The 21,136-nt window shown below is 40.3% G+C and overlaps 1 protein-coding gene across 5 annotated transcripts in view; it reads left to right on the plus strand.

Moving 5' to 3' along the window:
• frmpd4 (FERM and PDZ domain containing 4) overlaps window positions 1-21,136 on the plus strand; it is a 586,853-nt gene that overhangs the window by 71,789 nt on the left and 493,928 nt on the right. The window contains exon 1 of one of the 5 annotated variants that reach the window (XM_059650370.1): window positions 6,148-6,170. The exons of the other annotated variants lie outside the window; for them this stretch is intronic. The gene's annotated coding sequence lies outside the window, so the exon portion shown is untranslated. Of the gene's footprint in view, window positions 1-6,147; window positions 6,171-21,136 lie in introns of those variants that run through there. 5 annotated transcript variants of the gene reach the window in all.

Below are 21,136 nucleotides of genomic sequence, written 5' to 3' on the forward strand. Positions count from 1 at the left end.
GGTCACTTCTACAGTTCTTCAGGCTCTTCCTTTCAGTCAAAATATTTCTTATGTTGCTTCATCTACAGGAAAAAGCTCATTGCTGCAGGGATAACCTATCGTCTCCATGTTAATAGCCTGTGGTTCTGGCTCGCTATCACCTTATTAATGCCCTTGGCTGTTTCCCTTTATCCCACTGCTTGTCTGACATGAAGTCCTAAATAGTCCATAGTTCCTCATGGGAAAGACATAAGCAATATTTCAGCTTTATGGCAAATTCCTTTTCAATGCCACTGACTCCATCATAATACCGGGCTGTCAACAGCAACACTTTGACTGTATATAAGCTGGTCTACTCACAGCCTTGGTGTCACATTTATCCCCAAGTTTAGTTTCCAACTTCATATTCATGCTACTGCGAAGACCACTTACTTCCACCAGCTGGTCTGGCAGCATCTGTGAAGAAAAAAAATCAGAGTTATTTTTTCAGGTCTGGTGACCCTACCTCAGAACTGGAACTAAACTTGAGTTCTTCACCAGACCCAAAACGTTAACTCTGATGTTTTCTTCACAGATGTTACCAGACTTGCTGAGCTTTTTCAGCAACTTCAGTTTTTTGTTCCTGATTTGCAGCATTCACAGTTCTTATAGTTTTTATCTTCAGGTCAAGCCTTAATTTTAAAATTCGTGGCATTATTTTCTAATCACATCATGGTCTTATCTCTTTCCACCTCTATATTCTCCTTCAGCTGCGCCGTTCCTGAGATATTTGTGTTCCTTTAATGCCAGCCTCTTGTACATCTCCATTTTTCATTGCTCCATCAATGTGTGCACCTTCTGGTCTCTTTAACTCACTTTGAGAAGGCATTACTTATACTCACCTCTTTGACTTAGATTTTGGTCATTTGACCAAATATCATCTTACGTGGCTCAGTGTTGGTTTTGTTTCCTAATACTCCTGTGCAGCACTTTCAAACACTTCATAATGCTAAAGGTTCTATGTAAGTAAATGTTATTATAGTACAACTTTAATACAGTAAATTATCACAGAAGCACTATCAAATAGTGTCACATAGCCACACAATAAGGAAGATCAACAAATTCTTGGCCAAAGCAGTAGGTTTTAAGAAGTACCTTAAAGATTGAGATAAAAGGTAGAGTGGGAAGTGTAAGGAGAAAATTCCAGAGCTTAAAGCCTTGGCAGCTGAAGTACAGCCACCTTTGATAGAGCACGTGAAACCAAAGGATTACAAGAGACCAGAATTGAGGTGCACAGAGGTCACCCTGCTATAGGAAGGATATTATTCAATTGGAGAGGGTTCAGAAAACATTTATGAGGACATTGTAGGCATTAGAGGATTTGAATTACAAGGAGAGGCTTGCTAGGCTGCGACATTTTACACTGGGGCATAGGAAGTTAAGAGGTAACCTTGTAGAGATTTATAAAATCATGAGGGGCATAGATAAGGTGAATAGCAAGGGTCTTTTCCCCAGGGTGGGGGAGTTCAAACTACAGGGCATATTTTTAAGGTAAAAGGATAAAAATTTAAAAGTGACCTAAGGGACAACTTTTTTCACGCACAGGATGGTTCATATGTGGAATGAACTGTCAGAGAAAGAGGTAGATGCAGGTACAGTAACAACATATTTAAAAGACATTTGGATGAGTACACAAATAAAAAAAGGTTTAGAGGGATATGGGCCAAATGCAGGCAAGGGGGACTAGTTTAGTTTGGAAAATTTGGTTGGACTGAAGGTCTGTATCAGTACCATATGACTCTATAGTATTGGAATACATTATAAAGATAGGAAAGGATGAAGTTACGGAGAGATTTGGAAAAAAAGATCGTGAATGTTAAAAATTGTGGGATTGCCACTGGAAGGGTTGTAAAGTTGAATGAGAAATTTTAAAATTGGCGTGTTACTTTATAGGAAGCTAGTAGAAATCAGTGAGCACAAAGTTGAAAGCTAGGCTACAAACGGTTTGGTTTTGAGTAAGTTCAAATTTCTGAGTGTGGAAGATGGGTCATCAGCAAGCAGTGCATTAGAATATCAAGTCTATAGTAGTCAAAAGACTGGAGTTTCAGCAATGTTTGAACTGAAGAAGTGCCAGATTTGAGTAACAGTACTGAGTGAATATAGGTGGTCTTAGTAAAACCAGATGTGTAATTGGAAGTTTATCAGTGGTCAAATATGCCACCAAGCTCCCCATTAGCTTCACATTGAGGGAGACAATTTACGATCATAAACTTTTCTTATACTTTTCTTCTCTTAGTTTTATTTTCATTTATGGATTGTTGAGCCGAATGGGGAAAGAAAACTGCTTTAAACCCAGGAAACTTTGGAAGGAAATGTTGCATTTTAAAACAAATTACTGAACATCGTTGTGAGTAGTATTTACACTGTCGCTTTGTTCAAGCAGTGATGGAGGACTGCTGGACTTATTGGAACTACGGGAGTGTGCTCAGTGCAGTTTTGCTTAGTGACAGTGTGGTAAAAATTCTTCAGGTAGGACAGGTTGTGTGGGTCAGAAGCCATTGGCATGACAACAACTCTCTAATTGGCTCCTGGACAGGTGGAGACCCTGTGTATTAAAAATACAGTGGCAGAAAGCCTCCAAGTTCCAAAAAGAATGCATCCATCTCTATCTTGCAGAAAAGTAATGAAGAAATGGAAGATGGCTAATTATTTGCAGATGACAATTTCCTATAAACCACTGCTTTAAACCCATGACTGATAAACTGAGCAACTTGTGTGCCAACTGCCACTTTTCTGCAGTGAAGAACTGAGAGGATTTGGAAAGAAGACTGGAAATCAAAAGGACTTGGAAGAAGCCGAAGGACACTATTAAATCCTGTGGACTCGTGTTATTCAGCTGTGTTCTGCCATTTGTCTTTTGACCACAAATAACATCTATGGATTTTGCTTGTCTGCATGTACGTATAGGTGTTCAAGAAGGGGCAAGTTGGAGTTACAGGGTGGACCTGTACTCATTGAAGTGAGAAGAATGAGATGTGGCCTTATTAAAACACACAAGATTCTTAAGAGCTCAACAGTATAGATGTGGAGATAATGTTTCACCTTTGGGTGGAGCCTAGGACCAAATGTTTGAAGTAAGCCTTTGCCCATTTAACATATAGACGAGGAGGAATTTCTTCTCTGAGGATCGTGAACGTGTGGAATTCTTTACTTCAGAGTCTTTGAAACTGGATCACTTAGGACGTCAAGGTTGAGATAAACAGTTTTTCTTAACAGTAAGGAAATTATGTGGAAAGGCAGGAAACTGAATTTGAGGACTATCCGATCTGTCATGATTTTGTTGAATGGTGGAGCAGATTCAAAAGGCTGCATTGTCTACTTCTGCTCCTCCTGTCTTTTGATCTAATGATGTTCTAAGTGGATATTGTAAATTTTGTTTTCCATTGTCTAAAACTGATATTTTTTGTGATAAGCAGTCCTTTCTTGTTAAGTACAGAATATTGCTCAGTGTTCCAGTTAATCTGAATTCATCAGACATTAAAAGCCTTGGAATAATTTGATTGAATCTTTAATTTTGAAAACTCAGGAGTAGTGGGGCTCAAGTATCAGTGCACTTTCCCAAATATCACAATGTCAGCAACCCATTTTGCCTTTAAATCCCATGTTTGCCCATCACTAAAACCATTCATGTCAACCTGCAGAATATTGCCTTTCTCCGACCCTCAACTCTTTGTATCTTGCCCAACCTGCCTACTCTAATAATACTCTAATAATCTCTTTGCTGGCCTCTCTTCTTCCATCTTTATTGAATTCTAACTTTTCCAAAACGCTGCTCACACTCTCATTCAGTAGTGATTATTGTTTGCTCTTCATCTCAAAGCCGCGTTCAGATACACTAGTTCCCTGTCTCCCAACACTTTAGCTTTATACTTCATCATCCTCATTTCTTCACTGAAGTTTTCAATCACTTTATAATCTCTCCTCTCTGGCTCAATGCCTGTTTTTTTGCATTTATTAATGAAGCACCCTGGGATTTCCTTTATGTTAAAATTCCTGTACGATCCAGTTGTTGCTATTGTTGTACAGTAAGGAGGGAAAAGAATTAGAAAGAGATGAAACTTGAATTTCAATGAGTACAGTACAAGACAAGCAACGCAGGGGCTCAAATCATGAAACTGAATTCAATAAATGCAGGTTTTCAGAGATGGTGATGGATTTGAAACTTATAGATCATAATTGCATATTTTCCATGCATAAGGAGGAAATAAGAGTGAAGTCCATCATCACTGTAGTGTGCAGTGATACAGTATAAACGCATCTCTTCATGCAGCCAATGCAGCTATAATGGGATTTTCATCTGCTGATAGTGTAGCTTCTCGTATTTATATCAGTACGGGCCTTTTTGAAGGCTATTTTTGGCCAGGTAGCTCTCAATAAGATAGCTATCCTAATATTAGCCAAGTATTTGGGTGGGCAGGAGCAGATATAACCAAAATGATTTTGTGGGTAAGAAAAAATGAAGGTTGGAGCAGTGATTGTAAAAATTTGTCAGAGGAGAAAACAATGGTAAAATTTAAGAGGCCTCACTAACATCCAGGACATTGGATCATCTTTGCAAATAGGAGATTTATGAATGATACTTCTGGCAGTCTAAGTAGATATATTACTGATGTCTGTGGGAAAATTCCGCCATCATTCCCAAATTAAAATGGCCCCATCTGTAGCTTCTATCAAATAGAAAAGCAATTAACAAAACGATTGTTGGTATGTCACCACAAGTTACTTTCAGTTTGGCTACTTATTAAGAAATCTTACAGACAATCAAGTACTAAGACAATGATTTAAACTTTATTTCATGTAGCAACCAAAATAAGGGCCCTCAAGCGAGCAAATTAAGCCTCACAACTCAACTTGGCCGTTACCTAATTGATCGTGGAATTTAGCTATGAGTCCAACCAACAGTGTCTGTCTCTCATGCCCAAAGTTTGATTTCTTGCACAGTTGTGTTTTTCAAAGTTCCGCCAGTGAAGGGGGTTCAGGTGTTGGACTCTTATACAGTTCTTTTCATCGTTCGTGTCTAAGGAGTGATATTATTGATGATTCTTTAGATTCTTTCATCCAAAGTATTCAGTATTCCTCTGGAATCATTGAGTTTGCAACTTGCTGTTTACACTGAATTCGCTTCTTTGTTCCTCGTTACATTTGGCATTGATTATCTGTTTGGAGACACAACTTTCCTGTGATTAACTCCTTAAATTCTTCGGCATGGTAATCAGCTGTCCTTGTGGCGTAAAACAGCCAGTTTATCAAACAGATGCCAAAACAATTTTGCTCACATAGCTTCAAAGCCTCATTCTCCCAGCTATTGCTAATTGCTTTCAATTCCTACATAAGTTTGTCCTTGTCCTTTAATAGTTTCTTCAAGACAGAGTTATTGCTGCTCCTCTCAATGTGTAACAGTTTAAATTTTGTTGCTTCCTTCAGTCCACAAACAGTTTTTTGAAGTTCTGAAGCCTATATTAAGACACAATCAAAATACTTCCCATTTTAAAGAAAAATCAAAAAATGATTGTGCTCTGAAACTCCTAATAGCTTAAATCACAGCTCACTTGGATTGAACTGCATTGTGACTGACAATTGCTCCTTATAAAACCGATGACCGTTGTCATCAGGACTTCTCGGAGTAAGCATTTTAGTCACCAACTTGCTTCTCCAAATCTGAGCAGCTCCAGCCGCACCGTTTCGCTCAGTGGCAACGGCACTCAAGGACCCATCATCTTCCTCATTTAGTGTGAAAGCTGTTCCCAGTCAAGCACTGAATGAACCTTCTGCTGCGTGCTGTGCTGAAACATTTAAACAACAAATCTCCTATTTAGTGTTGGACTCGGAAAAAGCGCATCAAAGTGGGACAGAAAATTGCTTCAGTGTTGTAGTCACAAATTCAAAAAGCGACATCAATTCTCTTGTAGGAATGTATTGCTTTTTGGTGGTAAGTGCCACGGATACAGCCTATTTATAATCTTCGCTAATCATGAACTAGTACCGACGGGGGAACAAGCTGCGGTCCTTATGGCTCTTAGAAGCTGACTCGAAAACGCGTGAAAGCAACTCCATCCAGCAGCTGTGGTTAGGGAAAGAAGCCTTTGGCAACAAAGCACTGCTGAAACCACCACTTGTGAAACATGAAGACCCTTAAATTACAAGTCCTGCAGGTGCGGAGTGTTATAACAGTTCTTTCTTACAGCAGGAGGCACGTGTCATGGTTCCGACTGCTGTAACAGGAAGACTGACACTATTGGCAGTGCATGCGTTTGCTATTTGATAGTGTGTGCAGCTGGTGACTGAAAATGATTCAGTCAGTCGGTGATTCATTGTGCTTCTCTGTGCACTGAATTATCCTCAATTGGCTGTAGACACTGATCTACTTCTGGAATATATTTTCTAAAAATGCAGACAAAATTCCATTATGTTTCTGAGAAGTTACCATGTTTGTATTACATGTTTTATGTATACATAAATATTCTTAAATGTTTGTAAAACTTCGACCTAAAGCAATTTTACATTCTCTCTTGCCTCCTTGTTGTGACACATCTCTTTTATGTTGAGGTAGGTAGCATACCTGATTGTACTCTTACACAAATAATTCTGTTTCCGTAAACTTGGTAAAAGATATTAAGCCTATCACCACTACAGAGCACAAAATTGCATAATCAAGAGACTATTGAGATGCATCTGCTGAAACTAGAATGGCCCTAAATTTCCTTATGATTTTGTAGGATGCCCACTTGTATCGCTTTGTAGGTCTTAGATTGATGACTGCCCCATCTACTCATTCTCATCTAATCAGTAGCTCCCCCAGGGAAAAATGCTTTCCCTTTCATTTTCAGTAAATTTCTCAAACAAGTTATGGTGCTGAAAATTACATGTGCATGTACATATCCTAGGGCAGAACATCAATGTTCAAAATAATTAGAAAATTATCTCTATTATGTATTCAAACTCATGTTAATCTCTGGATGGATGCACTCCAATTAAAGCAATACTTAAAGGTACACTAACTTTGTGAGGAAGTGTTTGCCAACTATTTCATTATTTGATCATTAGTATAGTAAATGAAGCTGTTGAAGACTGGAGAGGATAAATACACTGAATCCTCCAATTCCCTCCCCTTTTTCCTGTAATCAGTGTGGTTGTTTTTGAAAAGGTAGGTTTGTGTATTTCCAAACCTGTTGTTAGTGTGCGATCAATTTTTAAAAGGCCCTACGGCAGACATTCCTGTGTTTGAATACAAATGATTCTTTATTCATGCACTGCCCTTGAAAGATCTAACGCCACATCAATTGCACACTTCACACTGAAGGAAGATACCATTGAAGAAGATGGTGTGCTTCTACTAGTAATACACCAGAACAATAGTTAACAGAATGTGTAGTTGGATGAACACTGCAGGCCAAGCAGCATCTTAGAAGCACAAAAGCTGACGTTTCAGGCCTAGACCCTTCAGGCCCGAAATGTCAGCTTTTGTGCTCCTAAGATGCTGCTTGGCCTGCTGTGTTCACCCAGCTTCACACTTTGTTATTTTGGATTCTCCAGCATCTACAGTTCCCATTATCTCTGAATAGTTAACAGAATGTGTCTTTAAGATTTCATTGAAGAAGTATACATTTGCTCACTCAGAATTTCTAATCCAGGTAATTTAACAGATAACTGTGGTTGGATATTTGAGTTAACTGTAGGGTCCCTTTGAAGAGAATACTGTCAAACAGTTCAACATTATACCATGAGATGTAGGAGTGGAAGTAGGCCCATCAAGTTTCCCCTGCATTTAGTGAAACCACGGCTCATCTGATATTCCTCACTCTGCATTATCCCTAGAACCCCTGAGTCCTTTGCTGATTAAAAATCTGTCTGTCTCAGCATTGCATATACTTAATGATCCAGCCTCAGCGTCCCTCTGTAACAAAGAATCCATATTGACAATCCTTTGTGACTGTTGCATTTTGACTTCTAATATCTTTACAGCTGAGTTGGGAGCTTTGGATTAAGACTCCGAAGCTATTTAACTGACTGTTAAACCTCTTGGCTCTTGAAGGGCATCAGCAACACAATGCTTTCTCTGTAGCTGTTGACTTGTCAGTATTGTTGTGCAGACTGCTTTAAATCTCTTCTGCATTTTAATATGAAACAATTTCAGTGCCAGAGAACCAGTTTTAGTCACAGGGTCAAGGGCTATTGATATTCATTGATTGTGGCTTTTCGTGCTTAACTTGTGGATATTTAGAATAAAAACAGGAAATTCTGGGAAAATTTAGCAGGCTGGCAGCATCTGTGGAGAAAGAAACAGAATGAATGTTTCAAGTTCAATGACTATTTGTCTTAAAGATATAAAAGTGGACGAGTAATCTTATCAGCTTTCCTTTTACTTGCAAACCGGGATTTAATGTCTCTGTATTTAAAGTAAGCTTCAATTCTTGCCTTCGAAAACCCTGTGTTTAAGGGAGGACCCCAATTTGGAACCTTCCAGAATCTTCATCATCCAGGTTGAATTTGCAAAAGTCATCTTTAATATTGCAGTGTAATAAAATGTGAGGCTGGATGAACACAGCAGGCCAAGCAGCATCTCAGGAGCACACCTGTGATGCTGCTTGGCCTGCTGTGTTCATCCAGCCTCACATTTTATTATCTTGGAATCTCCAGCATCTGCAGTTCCCATTATCTCTGATCTTTAATATTGCAGTGTCCAATCTGCAGTCCAGAAACTTGTCCCCATGGCCCCAGCAAACGCAATCACTCTCTCTGTCTCACACACACTTACTCACTCACTTGCAAACACATGGACTCTCTCCTTCACGCACTCACTCACTCCCTCGCACCCACATTCTCTCTCACACATAAATATAGACTCTCTCATACAAATACACGTGCACACACTCTCTCACACACGCTGTCTCTTTGACATACATACACATCTCTCTCACATAGACACACTGTTTCTCTTACACGCACACTCTCTCTCTCACCATCAGTCTCACTCGCCCTCACTCCTCCTCTCTCATGCACACCCATGCTGTCTCACACGCACTCACTCTCACGTGCAGCCTCGCTCCCTCACACTCACTCTCAAATACTCACTGACTCTCACACAAATGCACATTCTCTCACTCTCGAGCACACACTCTCTCACGCATGCACACACACACAAAACCTCTCGAATGCACACTCTTTCACATGCACGCTGTCTCTTGCATTCACTCCCATGCACACCTGCACCTTCTCTCTCTCACACACACACACACACACACACACACACACACACACACACACACACACACACACACACACACACACACACACACACACACACACACACACGCTCCATGGTTATATCATGCCTTTTACTGGCCTGATAAAGCCGACTGTGGACATACTAGTGCATCAGCTATGCCATGAGCACAGAGGATTGGAAAATTAGTAAAGTGCTCATTTCCACTTTGGCTTAAATTCTGAAATCTGTTGCATTTTGTTTGTGAAATTTCTTGTGCGTGTTGAATGCCTGAACCTCAATATGGCTTCTGTGTTGATGCAAAGTTGTTGAGATGATGATCTTTTGTACCCATTTGGAGTGACAGCAAACAAAGTACCTTACACAGTGGCCCCTTAATGAACCCTGTTGTTTATGATTTTTTTACAAATTTTATTTACCTTTCATATGCCAGTCTTTTATTTGGCACTCTTCCATAATTTTACATTGTTATTGCTTCTTGATTGAAGTAGCCCAAAGTAAAAGAAAGCATGACAGGGAGATCTGCAGGTACATGACCAAACCCAGCAATAACTGGGGATATTTCTATCAGCACATTGGGGTTCAGCTGGCAGCCTGATGCAAAGCTTAGCAAAGTGCACTCAGGACACTAGCAACCATGCTGCACTGAAATGAGAGTATGACAAGGTCGGCACTGCCCTCAATTTTATTGTCTGCAACCCATTTCTGACCAATATTGCACCACAGGCTAATGTACTGCATACACTCACCAAGTAGTTGACTGCTATGCCAATCAGCATGGTCAGCACTTCAGTTTAATTAATGATCAAATGATGTCACTTAGATGTCATGTTCCCAAACTTAGAATCATAGGCTTGAATCTTGTCGGGGACTGAGTGATGTGGGCGATAGTGGAATTTGCGGAAGAAGCAGACAAGAAGCCCAGTGAGGTCCTCCTTGACATCGGGAACATCTCAATCTATATTTACCCTTTTGGCAAGCAGTGTGGTGAGTTGCCAATTAAGGGGCCCTATTGCTTGCTTAATTGATACTGCTACTCTTAACAAATGTGCCAAAGAAGTTAGACATTGAGACAACTCATTGTGGAAATCAGAGCGCCCACCTGGTGAATTCAGCTCACCACTTACACTTATAGACCCCTTCGTTTATGCTCATGCCATCATTTAAAGTCCAGCGTGCACCTGGTTAAGTGCAATTGGTTCAGAACTGTCCTGCATGGTTCCTGACACTTCATTTGGACGTGGCAGGCTGAGGGAAATCGGTGCCCTGTAACGTTTACAAGGTCCCAGAGTTCCTGATGGGCATAGCGGCATAGAGGCAGGGCTTCCCATTCTCCCAGCAGTGGACGCCATGACACTAGATGATGCCAGCCTGCTCTGAGCTTGCCATCCAACTTAGTGCGGCCCCAGCCAACTGGAGGAACACACGGCAGAGTAGGAAGAAGGTCAGTGTTTCTCTCCACTCCACAGAGTAAGTGCCACACCTCTCTCATACTTCACACTTACTCTGTCTCTGCTACTGTACCTACCTCCCGTCAAGGATCGTGCTCTGTCATTCTCACTATTACCTGCAATGTGTCTCAGTCACCATCAACTGTAGCTCACCCACTGACAACACTAACTCTGCATTCTGTCTGTGCTGCTTAACTACTCACAGAGTACACCTCCTCACTTACACCAAGAGGAAAAGCTGTACCATTCACTTGTATCTCCCTTAATCCCTGTCTGTCTCACATTACCGGATGAAAACAGGCCGCAGCAGTGTAAAAAAATACTCTCGGTGGCTGTAGGGTTACCACATTTCAGTTCCTTAACCCTTGTATGGACAGCATGCTGACTCAAACCATCCTAAATGACTGACTGACTGTACCAAAGCATCTGGATTTGTAGTAGAAACTCGTTGACTTACTGTGCCAGGACCCCAGGGACAAAAGTTATCTCTCTTCACTTGTTGGAGACCTTCTAACAAACGTCTCAAGCTTCCTTCCTTTATGTCTCACTAAACAGTAAGGCAAGACAGAAGTTAAATGAGCCTCTGATGAAGGGTCTAGGCCCGAAACGTCAGCTTTTGTGCTCCTGAGATGCTGCTTGGCCTGCTGTGTTCATCCAGACTCACATTTTATTATCTTGGAATTCTCCAGCATCTGCAGTTCCCATTATCTCAGTTAAATGAGCCTGTTATCTTTGGCTGATGGGACAAAACATGAAAATGCAAAGCAATGCAAGACATGGATCCTGTCAGCATCCAGGTAGGTTCTGAGTGATTGAGCGCTGTGACAGCAAGATGGAGCCAGGCCCACTCAATGAGCTGAATGGCTGTCCCTGAGCACAGTGTCTTTGCTGCCGTATTATAATACTCGGTGCTGTTGCAGCCCAAGGTGCAGCATTGAAGTACAGAAGGACTTGTGAGTGGATCAGGGATATGCCATAAAGGTTCTTCGGGGCTGGCACATATTGAATACTGTGGATGTGATGTGCATGTGACTTTTGCTCATGGAGCATGCCCTGAGATGTTAGTATCTGGTGTCTAACATGGAGGCCCTTCAGTGTAGTTGGTGACCTAAATTGATCAGGGGTTTTCCCAACATCGAGTTTGTTTCACACATTTTGTAAGGTAGGAAGCTGAATACTAATCAGGTGAGTAACAACATCAAGTAGGCATTAACCAAGCAATAATCCCCCCTTAATATGCAACTCACTGCTGTCTAGTGAGAAACTCACATCACCACTTGGCAAAAACGTAAAAGGTGCAGTGAGATGCTCCCAATGTTGAGATCAGTGAGATGGACTTCTCAGCTGGTTCTGCCACAAACCTCACCATAGCCTATGTCACTCACATCCCCATAAAATTCCACCCAATGGCGTTCAAGCCAATGAAAGTTGATTTTATCAAAACAGACAAGATCCTGAGTAAGGTTGTTTCCCCTCTTGGGGGAATTAGAGCACATTTCAAAAATAAGGACTGTCCCATTTAAGACAGGTAAGAATGAATTTTTCTGCTCAGATTGCCGTTGGAAATCTCTTTCATAGAGAAAGTGGAGCCTGTGTTATTAAATATATTCAAGGTTGAGTTAGAGGAACTTTTGATCTGGAAAGAAGTTGAGGGTTCAAGTGAAAGTGAACTTAACAATCAGCTCAGTCATGATCTTGATGGATTGTGCTAAAGGCTTGATGAACCAGATGGCCGACTTTTGCTCCTTTCTTGTATAACCTCATTAAACTAAGCTGATCACCAGTTGGCAACCATGTTAGTGTTCAGAGGCTTTGTAGCTGTAGAGTCATGTGGCCTCTCATTTGTTACTGGCTGAATATGTATCTTTCTCAAGTGTGGATATGCATCTGATGACGCTAAACAGCCTTAAAGTTGTGTGGGGATTTGGTATTAGTGAACGATAAACAGGGAATACACATGCAGCTTGTACCCTTAATTCATTACATTTCCATTAAGTATTAGCCAGCTTCCTTCATGTATGCTGTGGCTTGTTCAGACTTCTTGGAGGAAGGCAATAAAGTGGTTTGATCTAGTTACTAGATCCTGCCAGGTATGATGGGCAGTATTAGATGTGTATGTGTTGCAGAGAATAAACACTTCATGCATTCATTTCATACAATAGAACTTTGCCAGCCATTAGAGAAGATGGTGGGAGTGGGATGGTGGTTGGAAGGATGCAACCTACTACTACTACTACTTTGTGCCTCAATGTTAATTTTACCTTCCTTGGTATTATTAACTATAACTTTTCTCTCTATCTCATATGGCATATGGCAATTCCTTGTCCATGCAGTCTACCATTGTTAGCGAGCTTCCACAAAATGAGAGAGATTACTTTTGACTTTTCAAAGAACTGGAGTAATGTTTACCACCAGCTGTACTTTCCCATTCAGCTGTCTTGAAGAGATCTCATCCCTTTCAATTTTTCCAGCCACCCATAAATGCACTGGATATACAACTTCCCCGACATCACGGCCAAAGAAAGATAATTCCTAATCAACCTGTTTGGATATGTTTTGACACACTTCCATAGCCAGCAAATCTAGAGGTGAGAGTTGACCTTCCAGCCCAGAGGTAGTACTACCAAAATTATAAGGGCCCCTAATGCAATAGTTTTTAAAAATTGTGAATCAACCTGTTTGGATACATTAGTAGACAGATAGTATTTGAACCTTACCTAGAAATAGGGACACTCGTACTGCATCCCAAACATTATGTTCAAGTAATTATTTTTAATCAACCTGTTCAGACATGTTATGATGCACCTTTGCAGCATCACACAACCCTTTAGTGACAGAGGCATTACTGAGACTGGTACAGAAATCATTATCTAACTATTTAAATGACCTGATCTCAGGAACTTAATTGAGGTCAAGCCATCATGCTAATGGCTTGTTTAATGCATGAAGGATGTTAGTTTCACCAAGAAGCAACAGCGCAAGGTGTGGCCTCATGAATTACATTGAAATTGTGTGCTTGAGAATAATGTTAGAATTGCATGTCATTTCCAGCTTGTCTGTAATAAAAACAAAATCAGACTTATAATGTTTTTTTCTCAAGAATGGAACTGTCTCATCAAAATATGCGAGATTACAAACTGTGTAATTCTTTTCCAGGGATTCTTGTAGTGCTGTGGTAGTGAGCTGCTCCAGAGATTAGATTAGATTAGATTCCCTACAGTGTGGAAACAGGCCCTTCGGCCCAACAAGTCCACACCACCCCTTGCAGCATCCCACCCAGACCCATCCCCCTATAACCCACACACATCCCTGAACACTACGGGCAATATAGCATGGCCAATCCACCTAGTCAGCACATCCTTGGACTGTGGGAGGAAACCGGAGCACCTGGAGGAAACCCACGCAGACACAGGGAGAATGTGCAAATTCCACACAGTCAGTTGCCCGAGGCTGGAATCGAACCCGAGTCCCTGGTGCTGTGAGGCTGCAGTGCTAATCACTGTGCCATGTTGTGACGTAACATCCCTGAACAGATTGATTTAGAAAATATCTATAAATCTTTCCTAAATAAAAAAAAACACTCCGACAAACATTTGCCCATTTAACAATCCTTTTGTATGAATTGTCTGTGTAACATTAAAAGCTGAAAAAAATTACTTTTCTTCCAATTGACTCCTCTACATTGAAATACTTTTGGTTCATCTGTGTATTTTCAAAGCCAAGTATGAGGTAATCCAACCATCTTTTGTCAGAATGCTGTGTAGGATTCATACAGATTTGTTTTCTTCTTCAGTCTGATCGCTTAAAACTACACTAATGGAGCTGCTGTTAAATGATTTTCGAAATAACATGAGGCTTTCGTTTTAAACAAGAGTGTCATGTTTAGTACTGGAAATGCAGCCTAATCGAGGAAGTATTCTCTCAGTGTGGACCTGTAATAATCCATCAGACCAGATTAGAATTTCTTAGGAAGGTCCATCTGGAAAACAAAAATGAAATTAAACAATAGGAGGAACATTTCAAGTAAGATATCATTTCTTCTGTTGCTAATTGCTTCTGGGAAATCTAGTATTAATGCTGAGCTTTTCATCATAAGTACAGTAATCTGGGACAGCTGCGTTTCTGGACACCAGTTCTAATCAGTAGTGGAAGTTCTGTAAACTTTCCCATCTTCATATATAAGACCATAAGACATAGGAGTGGAAGTAAGGCCATTCACCCCATCGAGTCCACTCCACTATTTAATCATGGCTGATGGGCATTTCAACTCCACTTCCCTGCACTCTCCCCGTAGCCCTTGATTCCTTGTGAGATCAAGAATTTATCGATCTCTGCCTTGAAGACATTTAACGTCCCGGCCTCCACTGCGCTCCGTGACAATGAATTCCACAGGCCCACAACTCTCTGGCTGAAGAAATGTCTCCTCATTTCCGTTTTAAATTTACCCCCTCTAATTCTAAGGCTAATATATGACAGCATCTTGGTGGGGATGATATTGATTTCATTTAAATTACCACAGTTATGAATTGGTGCTACCACCCCCTACCCCGCTCTGCCCCGGAATGGAAATATTCCTGTATCATTTTTTGACTGTTACCTTTTCTTCTCCTGGCATTTGCTTTCCTTATTCAGCATTACATATTCCCTGGGGATTATGAATCATACTACAGATATTTGTTTAATTGTGTCCCTCTGGTGCGAGATCCTTGCAAAGCTAAAGGCAATGCCACATCAGATTAACTTCTTGTAACATCCCTCTGTACTGTACACATTGAACAATATGATAAAGGCTAAGGATACCAAGAAGGATTGTGGACAGTGAGCTAAAGTCCAATATGCTCTGAATTCATCCAGTTCACATCATTTGAAGTAAGCCGAACCGTTTGAGAGCAATAGTGATTAAATATGTCCCCAGAGAAAACGAAATGTACGTTTTGGGGAACTATTCATTGACGTTCATTTGTGGCGTTTACTCCTTCGAATTCTAGAAGCAATCTGCGTTTAGTGACAAATACTCTTCACATCCATTGGCTGCTGCAACCAACCCCGCTTCTTAGTTTTGCTCACTTTAGTTACAATTCCACAGTAAGGCACTGCCCTTCACAAGTCCAATTTCCCATCCGTATATTGACGAGCTGCCCAGTGGCGTGCACATTTTACACTGGAAGCTCCTTGGCTTCATTATACTGAGGGACCAGGATTAATTGTATACCCTGGTCATTGTCTGCCTGATTAAAGTGTAGCACAAACGTCTTCCTACCTCAACTATTGTACTATTAGGCTTTAATGGCTGTTCAACCCTAAACTGCAACAACAAATACAAACTGTCTTGGTTTTGAATCAACTGCTATTTGTTATCTTATAAATAATATTCAAAAATCATCAAGATTTCTTAGGATAGAATCTGTTGACAAAATTTGCTGACTTTAATTTCTCCCATTCATTCACCCCGCACACAATCATATTTTGTAACTCTCTGAATGAATACACTCACATTTCTAAAAGAAAACTATAGCCTACCTTAACACTTACAAGCAGGCACTTTCAACTTTCTTTAAAAAGCAAACATCAAGTTGACTGGAATGTTCCTAAGTGTAAACGAACAAAAATATATAGTGAAGGCACACTACGTACCTTAGAGAGTCATGTACTTAAAGACTCGGGCTGTTGGCATTTAGAAAAAGTTTGTTATACAGCACATTTTGACATCTCAGGAATATTTAAAAGCCAATTCTGAATTGACTGAGAATATGCTTGCAACTCAATATCTTTGTTGTCACAAAGACTACCTACTCCCACTCCTAGACGATTATCCACCATCACAGCCTCAGAATGGCCTGAGTTCGTCATCCTCACTTCGTAACTGCATCATAAACCAACTAGATTTTAAGATCTGGAATCACAATTTTTTAAAAAATTACTGCCATCTTTCGTTCTCCCTCTCGATCTCGCTGGTTCTCATTTCGGGTGAGTCATAAAATTTACTTCTTTGACCAAACTTTTAACCGCTGGTATCTGTCTCTGTGTCAGTTTTGGTTTTATTAAAATCATTTCACAGGTGAGTGATGATGGGTAACAGGACTTTGTGCTAGTTGGGACAAGAGCAGCAGACTTTATGATACTCTCAAGTTTACAGAAGCTAGAATGTGGGAAATCGGCCACGGATGTATTGGAATTGATGTGTGATGTCAGACAATGTTATGGAGGGACTAAATATGACACAAACACTAAGTACAGACTGCATAGCTTCAGTGGCCTGGTAAGCTCAGGGACCAGAGTATGAAGTTTGTCGAGGAAAGCAAAGACTATGGGCAGAGCTTTCACTGACGTTCCTCACGGCGTCTAGTTCAAGCAGCAAGTCAGGAGGACCAACCATCGAGAGCTCCAACCCTCACCCTCTACATTGGTGTAAGTGATTGGTTTTCCACCTGGTAGGTACCTGCACCCATGCAGATAAGGCGAAAAGGTTCCTAATCCCTACATCCATCAAATCTCCACTTTGAGTGACCCGACACCCAGCCAACCCAAAAAACAGCACCTAAATTTCAAAAACTACATGGCAAGGAGGCTAACGTCCCATTACCACATTCAAAGATGCACCTCTGAATGCGTTGCTCACTTGCCTATTTTTAGGCCTGAGTTTAAACTGAAAATGCGCAGGCTGGAGGTGAGGTTAAGTCAGGAAACAGATTTGAAACTTTAACCATTCCCTCACCTTTGCACCTGATGCAGGCATACACTTTTTCAGTTAAAATTGGGTTCAATCTTCTCAATATGTGCTAAAAGGAATGATCCAACAGTGAATATTTGACATGCAATTTCATAGTTTAGTTTGGGTCAGCACAACTGTTCGAAAATTGAGGATTCATTGAACACAAACTAAAGTAGAAGCATATCCTTTGTACATTCGCTATTGTAAGTGTTTTCGCACATCGGACGTTCAGTGATGTCCTTCTCAGTGCCATCATGAGTGGAGCAAGTGGTCTAACCAGTTGTAAGTGGCCATAGTGAACTGAGATGAGTTAGAGGGTCTGACTGATCTTCTTGATCCTGTGTGTTGCATATCATGATTCTACTTTCTTTAGTCAAAAGGTACAGTAACAGATGATTGATATTTAGTTACAGTGCCACTTTTAAAGAGCTGCTACAAAATGTAACACATTTCTACAAATCACAAAGTGAGATTCTTCCATTTATTAGGTCTTCCAGTGAAATATGGATTGGTTGTGCTGAAGAGGCTTTATAAAAAAAATGTGTGCTTGCAAATCAAAGATAAGGTGGCATCACTTAGCATGACTCGTCATGGCCAACTGGTTTAAAAATTGATAGAAACATTTGTTCACAAAGCAGAAAATTGAATGTTCAGGTACCTAAAATGTTATTTATTACTCAAAGGAGCAGGTTTTGCTGCATCACTGCTTCATAGCATGAAGTAAATGCAAGCTTCAACACTCATTCCAATTCTCATGGTGTACAGCCACTGCGATCGCAGTGTAACATTACCTATTCATATCATTTTTTAAATTCAAATTTACTGCAGAGGGTTTGTGTCATGCAGGCTGCCAGTTTTCAGGATACATGCTGGACGCATACATGTGTTTTGCATGGTTTAAAAGTCACAAAACAAAAATATGGAACTTTTGTTGATGGTTGCCGTTATCTGCTGACATGAGATAATCGATACACTGATACTGAGTAATTGGACTGTTCAAAGATAAAGGACAAACTGATCCAGGGTAATCAATAAAATGATATGAAGTATAAAGTAATCAATATAGTGCTACCAGAATTCAAATGACAGTTAGTCAAATGTGCCAAGGTTTCCTCCAAAAGTCAATGACCTTATTTCACAGCATTTCATTTGTCTATTTTCCACAGAATAGAATTTCATTAGTCCATTCCTGAGTTCTAAATTTGCAGAAATCTTGTTGGCTTTTCTGTGAAAATGATCCCAATTCTACTTATTTGAATGTGAGCTTCCTGATAGTAGTATTTATAATACAAACTGTTAAATACACCAAATATGTATATTAATGTGCAGTATCTATCCACGAAAAAACAAATACTACTGGAGGTATTAGATTTTAACATGGATTTTATGTATGACAGATATTCTTATGTAAATGGAATATATGACTTAAATCAAGTTAAATCCAGCCAAAGGCTTACACTGATACACCATCAAAATCTGACACCTTGTGCAATTAGAACAGGTTTTTTTTATCATGGTAGCGACTAGCCCACTTGACACAGGAACATGCAGTAGAGTTTTTTTTAAATTCATTCTCAGGATGAGTGTGTGACTGCTAAGGCCAGCACTTTTTTGTCCATCCCTAGGTGCCTTTGAGAAAGGAGGTATTGAGATTTCTTAAATTGTTGCCATCTTCTTGGCAGAAGTGGCTGAACAGTGATGTTAGTCACAAAGTTGCAAAAAGTTGACCCACTGACAATTAAGGAACATCAACAACTGTTGGGTCACGGCTGAGGGGAATTTAGAGGTGGTGGTATTCCTGTCCACCAGCTGTTTTTGTCCTTCCGAGTGGTAGAGATCATGAATGTGGAAGATGTTGCTGGAAGTTTGGTGAGTTACTGTGATTAATCTTATAGCTAGTACAGCCTGTAGTTATGGCTCAGTGGTGTTCAGGGTGGTGTCTATACGATAATTTTTCTGAAGTATTGTAAGATATATCAGCAAACACTTCTTACTTCAATCTTGATGGTACTGACTGTGTGGCAAAAGCCACCATTAAAACTAGCCAGGCTGTTCATTGTTCAGGAGATCATCACAAGAATACCAATGAATATTTTCCATCAGTATTAAATGGAAAATGAAATACTGCAGAAAATTATGATTGAAGTACATTTCACAAGACTTCTAACTTAATGGGCAGTAAGTGGACCCCCCACTCCCCGCCGATAACTAAAACCGAAACACCCAGAGAGGCTTGCCTCACCCTAAAATCTGTTAAAAGAAATGTGAAAAGTGGTATAACCCGCCTGTCACTCCCCATCTGTTATAAAGGAGTGGTAAAATGAAATAAACTCCTGATGCTCACTTTATAACCAACACGTAATAATTTATGTATCTAAGTCAAATTGTGAACAATTAACTGAACTATTAATAAACCTAACAATTCCCCTCTAACTACTAACTATCCCCAAATAAAACAACATTCGAATGGTATGCATTTCTAATAAGTTCAAGTCTCACTAACATAAATGAAAATAAAAACAAAATTAGGACTTACTTTCTTGAAAATACAGCCAGGTTTTATTTTCCAGAATGTTCTGTGTCTTCTCTGTTGATCTTCTGTTAGGAATATTAACCAAGAGTGCTGTGGTACTTTTATTTAATTGATTCTTTCTCTAAAACTAAGATAGCTGATATTTTAGGAGATGGCAGTTCACTCTCAGCTGATTTAGTAACTCTCCCTGCTTTTATGCATTGATTACATGTCAATTTCTTACATTAGGATTGGTCCTATGCTGTCAAAACCATCAGATTTAAATTTATTTGGTGTTTAGTGTCTAAGTGCCTGGTTTAAATTAATTGGCTAAACCCAAAACTTGTTGTCTTGATAATTAAATGAAGAACTCAGCTTGGCCTGCTAATCATCCAGCCTTTTGATATAAATGTTACAATTCAGGTGCTCTGTACATCTGCAAACCCACAAGCTGCTGCCCACAGCCGTTTTTTTAACCACCAGGCCAAGAAAAAGCACATCTTCTTTTAAAGGGACCACATGCTGCTTTCCCCCCTATCATTTGATAAACATCAATATTTTACAAACACCAAATTCTAACATCCTGCCTTCTAATCCACAAATACTCTACCCAACTTCACAACACAGTGTTTTACCATAACAGGTCCCCTCACAGTGGGGGCTCCAGCAGCAGATCAAGAACCTGGGTTGTTGTGTCAGGGGGCTTTTCTATGGCTCTGATTCGGACAGAACTTTAACATTCAGATTTTAGATTTCAGATCCAATAACAAGTGTAGACATGATGAGAAATCCCGTTTGTCAAAGGAAAGCTTTTAAGTGAAACATGCCTGGTGGGAGTCAGGGTGATGAAATTCTGCAATGCTGTTGGAGATCAGCCACTGCATGGAGGGAAAGGAAACGAGGGAAGGTTGCCCACAGAGTCACTCTCTCTACTCTGGAGGTCATGCTGAGGAATTGGAGGGACTGAGGTAGTGTAGTTTTCCATGGACAGAACAAGAAAATCTCAAGCTAAACAGATATTTACAGAAGTTGCAAACCCATATTGGCCACTCCCATGATGAATGCGCAAAATTACTATCAAAGCAGTGTAAATTTGGTCTCTCAAACCTGGACATAGACCCTCAAAAGGCTCAAACACCTCACGAGAGCAGAAGGCCGGTGATATCCCATCTTCAGGCACTAAGCCCTACAATCTAACTTTCCCCGCATTCTCTTACACA

Source organism: Stegostoma tigrinum, chromosome 12, assembly GCF_030684315.1.
Source record: "Stegostoma tigrinum isolate sSteTig4 chromosome 12, sSteTig4.hap1, whole genome shotgun sequence".
Classification (NCBI taxonomy): Eukaryota; Metazoa; Chordata; class Chondrichthyes; order Orectolobiformes; family Stegostomatidae; genus Stegostoma; species Stegostoma tigrinum.